The sequence below is a fragment of the Haemorhous mexicanus genome, chromosome Z, assembly GCF_027477595.1.
Source record: "Haemorhous mexicanus isolate bHaeMex1 chromosome Z, bHaeMex1.pri, whole genome shotgun sequence".
Taxonomy (NCBI): Eukaryota; Metazoa; Chordata; class Aves; order Passeriformes; family Fringillidae; genus Haemorhous; species Haemorhous mexicanus.
The window spans coordinates 21,576,393-21,583,284 of record NC_082381.1 but is presented as its reverse complement, the minus strand read 5'-3'; the positions used below and the strand labels follow the sequence as shown (position 1 = coordinate 21,583,284).

Genomic DNA, 6,892 nt, shown 5'->3' with positions numbered 1-6,892 from the left:
GGGCTTCTTTGTGACTCCTGGGGCTGTGTGTGTTTCAAGCTCTCGTGGGTGCCCTTTGCGCTGCGAGTGCTGAGACTTTATTGAGATCCTTCAGTGTTTTGAAACACACTTTTGAACACTTGGAATGGTCCCTGTTCTTTTAAGGGCAGGCTTCAAATTGCCAAGTGAGAGTCTGCCTTTCAGGCTGTCTTTGGCAGTCCCTGGTAGAAGGGCAATTGCTGTCCAAGGGAAAGGTGCACAAGGGCCAATATTGACTGAGCGTTCCCTTGGCTTCCCAGATGCCATCTGACCAACATCTCCAGGAGGGCTGCCCTGCATGGCAGGAGGAGACAGAGGAGAGCCCGTGACCATCGGGCAGGTAGAATTCCTCTGTTTGTAAATATGTTTATAGATTCCTATGTTTTTATTTATCAAAGGGTATAGTTCTAGTTATAGATTAGAGTGTTCTTTTTATATAAGCATATATTGATAGATCTGTAGAGTAAAATAAGGATATGTATTCAGTTAGAGAAGTGATAGATTTTATTATAAATTTACACTTACAGATTTTCAGAGTTTAATTTTTTTTTGTGTAGAGTCCAGAAAAAAAGATATAGATGAAGTTATATTTATAAATGCTTACAGTTGCATAGTAAGAGGAATATGAGTGTTTAGATGTATAGATTGATGGATAGCTTGCTGTTTGCGTAGGCCTTGGCTGCATTTTTACCTCTTTACCCCCTCGGCTGCCTTTCTCACCTCTTGCTTTTCCCCCTGTGCCCCCTGTGTCCCCTCTCCCTGTGCTGGGTCCGAGCTGGCGGCCGGGCCGGCCAGAGCAGCGCTTCCAGCCCCGGCTGTCCCTGGAGCGGTGGGAGCTGCCGCTGGCCCCAGGCACTGTCCCCTGAGGAGCTGCTGAAGAACGGTGAGACAGAGGGGGCTGAAAGGGCTGAGGGGGCGGTGGCGCTGAAGGGACGGGGAGCCTGAGCTGCTGCTGGGGCTGAGGGCTGTGGGGCAGCCGAGGCCGATGGTGACACTGAGGTGACAGGGAAGTGGCACAGGCTGAGGGGCTGGCAGGTCTAAGGGGGATGGGATGGGATGGGTCAGAAAGGGACTGAGGGGATGAGAGGACTGCGAGGGCCTGAAGAAACTGAAGGGCGCTGGGGGTTCAGTGAGAGCATGGCGGGGCTGAAGGGATGGATGGAGCCAGCAGGGAGCACAGAGGGCTCCAGGACTGCAGCTCTGCCAGGCCTTGGAACCAATTGCAGAGCCTCCACTTTTGCCCCAGCTGCATAGAAGACCTCGAGGACAGCCAGAGACTGACAGGAGCCAGCAGGGAGAAGCTGAAGGCCAGCAGCAGGAGCAGGGATTGGGGACCTGCTGCTGCCAGCCTGGAGAGAGCTCGGGTGAGGCCACAGGTCTGGGCAGGCAGGGTGGGGCTGAGGGCAGCGTGGGCTGTGGCCGTGGGCACTGCCCGTGCTGGGGCCGCGCAGCGCAGCTGCCCCGGCCGGCACAGGGGCTGTCGTTGGCCAAGGCAGCTGTGCCGGCAGGGCCCGGCAGCTGTGCCGGCTGTGCCGGCCTGCCGGGGCTGCGGGACGGTCCCGCCGCGGCCGCGCTCACCACAGCCTGGCCCGCTCGCCTGCTTTTTCTTTCTAACCCTCCTGGGGAGGCTCTGAGATTTCCTCTTCCCTGAGGGAAGTGCAGCTGCTGCCAAGGGAAACGTCCCCGTACTCACTCAGTGTTCCCTTTGCTTGCCAGATGTCCCATCTGCTGTCCCTGTCCAGGAGAGCTGCTCTGCACGGGAGGAGGAGACCGAGGGAGAGGCTTTGAAGATGGGGCAGCTGGGATCCTTCTGCTTCGTGTGCTGTGTAAAGATACACGGACTTGCATGGACTAACTAATAATTGCATCTATATTTTCATATGTAGCTTGCTATTTGTATAGGTCTATTTCTATACATATGTTCTTATATTTATGAATGTATTCTGTATATATGGACGTATAGATATATATGCATTTGCAGTTGCATATTTATGTAAATATGTATCTAGTTTTTTATGTATGTTGTAATATCTGTGTTTAGTTCTTTTTCCATATGTGTACAGCTTTGTAGGTGTTTATATTTATTGATCTAGTTTTCAGTATATATCTTTTAAAATTAGTATATTGGTATTTGTGTCGGTCGATATGCCTAAATTATATTTTTTTTGTATATTGACCTATTTCTATGTAATGATATTTACTCATGTCTCCTGATGTATAGCTGTATATTTGTATGGATGCAGTTGGATTGATGTTTAGATTGGTACTGTAATGTTTGTGTATGTATGGATAGCTGGGGTTTATGTATCATTTATATATATATATATGTATATAGTATGTAGTCTGTAATATACTATCTATATTTACATCTGTAGATTGATATAGATGTATTTTTTTATATGTGCATATATGTATGTATTTAGTTCTATTTAAAGATGTATGGGAGGTATAGTTGCATAACTATTAAATTCTTAGTATAAGGCTATTTAGTGAAGGAATGCCTATTTTTGTATTTGTCTTTGGGGTCTACATTTGTAGTAATATGTAATAAATTAAGTTGTTAAACGCCTAATTGATCTTTGTGTATAGTGAGTTGTGTATAGTAGAGGCTAGCAATAAATCAAGTTTGGTTAAGTGAACTTGGTATTTGTAGATTTTTACATAGACTGGTTGTAATAATCTAATAAATTCCTGTTTTTACCCTAAATTGAGATCTGTTGAGTTCTGTATTGTCAGCATGGGTGTAGCAGTTTGTAATAAATGACATTTTTCAACTGAAATTGATTCTGGTGGATTTGGGGATCAGCAGTGCGGCTGTGGCAATCTGCAGGAAATGCCATTTGTCAGCTGCGATGGCTGTTGTGTGATTTGTGCTACCCAAAGCCACGAGCAGATGGAAATGCTGGAGGATTTTGGCCATGGAAATCTCCGGCCATGGCCAGCACATGCCCCACCTGCACTCAGGCTGGGCAAGGGAAGGGCAGATTTGGGCTGGCAGCAGAGCCACGCCTTGGCTCAGAACTCGCTGCAGAGGCCTGCTGAGAAAACTCCGGGACTCCACTGAGAGCAGAACTCCAAGCAGGAGCAACCCTGTCAGGAGCAATCATTCACAAGGAAAAAAAGAGAGAAAATGTGGCCGAGGAGATGTGGGGATACTCTGTGAGTCTGATGAAATGCTCTGAATCACCACTGCCTCGGCACGTCTTCCGCAAAAGTATTTTGTTAAAAACTGAACACCTCCCATGAAATACAGATTGCACTTTCCCCTTCACTTCCCTTGCTGTGTGACTGGAGACACTCTCTCCTTATCACTGAGAATTTTTGCCCTTCCGCACCTCCCCTTAAATCAAAGATGATGTACTACCTCTTGGCACCATAAATGAAAACAGCCCTGCCCTCGTGGCAGTGTTTGCAAAGCCTTCCCTCCTCCTGTCCCCACGTCTCACGGAACCCTCCCCTGCTGTCCAAACTGTGCCTGAGGTGAGTGAGGGCTCCAGGAGCTCTGGAGGGTGCCAGAGCACCGCCCGTGGGAAGGTTTTGCAAGGCTTCCTAAGCACCAGTAAACTCTGGGTTTGCCAATCTTCCCCTGGAATACTGTCCTGCTCAAGAATGATCTTGGAGGGCACTGTGCCTCCAGTCACTCAAGGAGTATCGCCTGCCAGGCCTATGTACAAACCATGAACGGGATGGGACTGCTGTGGAACGTGCCTTGAGCTGTTTTATTTTTCAGCTTCAGTCTCATTACATGGTTATGACAATGGGAAGATGCCAGCAGCTCACATCCCAGGCAGCAAAGAACCTAATGTTACAACTTACTTTATACGTTTTTTGACCAATCACACAAAGCAAAAGCATATTGACAGTGGTTCCATCCAACCGCTATAGGCACACGTACCTTTGGTTAAAACAATGCTTGCTTATTTCAAATACAATGCCTGCTTGTAAGCCTTAAAGCACAATGCACAGAGCTCCATTATTAAACTTCAAACTTCCTAATATCTTGCTAGATAAACTTTTCTGCAGCTTAGGAAGTTATCCTAGACAAGTGTTAATACACGGACCATTGTTCTATTCATCCTTGCTTTTTTACTTTTTAAATAATTTTTCTGCTGACCTATCTCATGGCTACTGCTTAGCCCTCATCACAGATCTGCTGTCTCTGAGGCCTGCCTTTTGCAGCTTTCCTAAAACCCTCTGATTTTGTGGATTCCCACAATTCCCCCATTCGGTTCACTTAAAAAGAAACCTTCGTAACCGTGTCGTTTTTTACTACCTTGCGTTTCGTAGCCTTGCTCTAATATTTCTGCTTATTACTTACTTAAAGCATTCTTTAGCTTGCCCTAAGCATTGCTATATTACAACACAGCAATTTAACACTCTGAAAGTCCAGTCAAGTCAAAGGGCATAAATAATGCCTGACAATAATTACGAGTCATTGTTAGAAAAAGTCTTGTCGGTTCCAAGGTCTTAATTTGAAACCTTCTTCTAAGTCTATACCTTCATCCACCATCTTGGTAAGATTCCGAGAACTCTCTGTGAATCCATTTCCTACCTCTCTCTCGTATGATAAAAACTTGTTTGATAGTCTTGTCAATCATTTCTCGCACACACCGGAGTATGCAAGGTACTACTACTAATATAACTACCAGAACATCCAATACATAAAGACCTATCTCATAAAGTTCCCTCAGCCAAGGTGCAAAGCTCCATTCCTGAAAACAAATCATCTAACCAGGACCCACCCTCTTCTTTAATTTGAGCTGTCAAATCTTTCAGTTTTTGTATGCTTTTGTGGATGGATTCAGAATGATCAGACAGGTTCATACCACACAATCCTTCAAATTCCTCACAACCATGTCCTTGTGCCAGTAAAAGAAAATCAATTGCTGCTCTATTTTGAAGGGTAGCGTGCCTAACACTATTAACACCGGTCAACATATCACTGATTGCAGTGGATGTGGCATTAGTCTGTTTACTCAGCCAACATCCAACCCCATCTAATTGTTTCAATGTCATTGCTGGAGCCAGTTGGGGTAAAAACAAACCTGCTAAAACCCTTTTCACAGCTTTCCAAGGCATGAAATCACTCCTACAGTTTTCATCATAATGATGAACAGCTCTTGTTCCCCTATGTTTCTTCTTAGTGACTGCTTTAGCAGTAGGTGCTATCATAGTGAGCGTCCCAATGCTACATGGGCCACCTTCAAGGCATGATGGAATGCCCTGCCAAGCCCTATCTCCACAGATGAGCCAATATCCTTTTGGCAATTGTCATGGATATTGGTCAGCCTCAGAAAGCACATCCCAACTGTTTGAATAATTACACCAAAAACTTAGATTTCTGTATGCAAAATAATGGGGAGTATCATTGTACTTTGGAGGATCACCTTCTCGCCAATCATTAGCTGTAAATGTAAAGCAAAAATCCATTGTTAAAGAACCAAGGATTTCTAATTCCTGGGGTTCAGATACTGCTTTGGGAAGTTCTTTGGCCCAGATATTCCAATTCAATGTAAGATTGCTCCCATTATCAATTTCACCAGGCTCACCATTAGATTGCTTTTTGTTCAAAGGCAAATCCTTTACTGGCACACCAACCAGACAGGTTGAGAAAGGCTTTTCTGGTTCTGAATTAGACAAACATATGGTATCCGAGCCTGCTGCCTTGGCTAAGGTCACCCAAACATTTGTCTTTGGTTGTTCCACAGGCAAATCTGCACTACAAGAAGCAATTAAAACCCACCAAAAACAGCACATAATTTGATTTTCCTCCATCCTTTCCATGAGTTAACCTTTGGCAAAAATCCTCCCATCAATTTAAGAGTTTTGCTTTTTTGACCTTAAATTAAGATTTCACCTTTGAAAATCCAACAGAGGGGATCTATAACATAACAAAACAAAAACTGCGCCTTTGCCAAAAATCAGCTCCACAAACCCAACAATTGACACACAGAATAAATAACAGAAAATCAGAGTTTGCAGGTTCCACGGATGAACAAGGAACGTCAGGCGTGACCCGGGATCCTTCTGTTTGGCTCACGTCTGAGTACTTGCTTCCTCGGTTTTGGACTCGTCCACACGTTCCGGGGTGTGATATGGTTTGACGTTCTTGGCTGGGACCCACTTAACTCCTGCACCTGTGGAGACAGAAGCATACCCTTTGCCCCAAGTGATTAGTTGGAAAGGAGCTTCAATTTGTCCTTTCTCAGGGTTTCTAATTAAAACAGGGGGATTTTCTTCCCGTTTCGCCTGTGTGTTATTTAAAAAATGCCTAAAAATTGGTGGATCGGGTTCTAGAACCGAGCCGCTTAAAAAATTAAAAACATATAAAGCTTTGTTCAACCTCATCTGTGGTCTGACCTCTACTCCCTCCCTCTGTTGATCTAGAATGCATTTCAATGTCTGATGTGCTCTCTCAACAATTGCTTGACTTGTGGAAGAGTGAGGAATACCAAGGATGTGATGAACACCTCATTCTTTTAAAAATGTGGCCAATTTTTGAGATATAGATGCAGGACCACTGTCAGTTTTTACTTCTTGGGGCACACCCAATGAAGCAAAAGCTTGCAAAAATGATGACAGGCATGATTACCTGTTTCACCTGTGTGAAGAGCAGCAAAAACTGCACCAGAGAAGGTGTCCACTGAAACACGAGTATTTTCAAATTTATCAAAGGAAGGGTATTTAGTGATCTCCATCTGCCATAACTGCAGGCTTTGCAAACCTCGTGGGCTGACCGCTCCTGTAGAAACAGGAGGCTGCACAAGCTGACAGTCAGCGCAAGTACTGATGATCACCTTGGCTTGACTTTTGGATATTTGAAACATTCGCACAAGTGCTTGTGTGTTTTGATGAAAAAAGGCATGACTCAGTT

The 6,892-nt window shown here is 44.9% G+C and overlaps 1 long non-coding RNA gene across 1 annotated transcript; it reads left to right on the top strand.

Moving 5' to 3' along the window:
* The first annotated feature begins 280 nt into the window (after positions 1 to 280).
* LOC132322339 (uncharacterized) lies at positions 281 to 2,798 on the top strand. Its single transcript, XR_009485099.1, has 3 exons — positions 281 to 901; positions 1,265 to 1,382; positions 1,735 to 2,798. It is a non-coding gene; the product is annotated as an uncharacterized LOC132322339 (long non-coding RNA).
* The last annotated feature ends 4,094 nt before the right edge of the window (positions 2,799 to 6,892 follow it).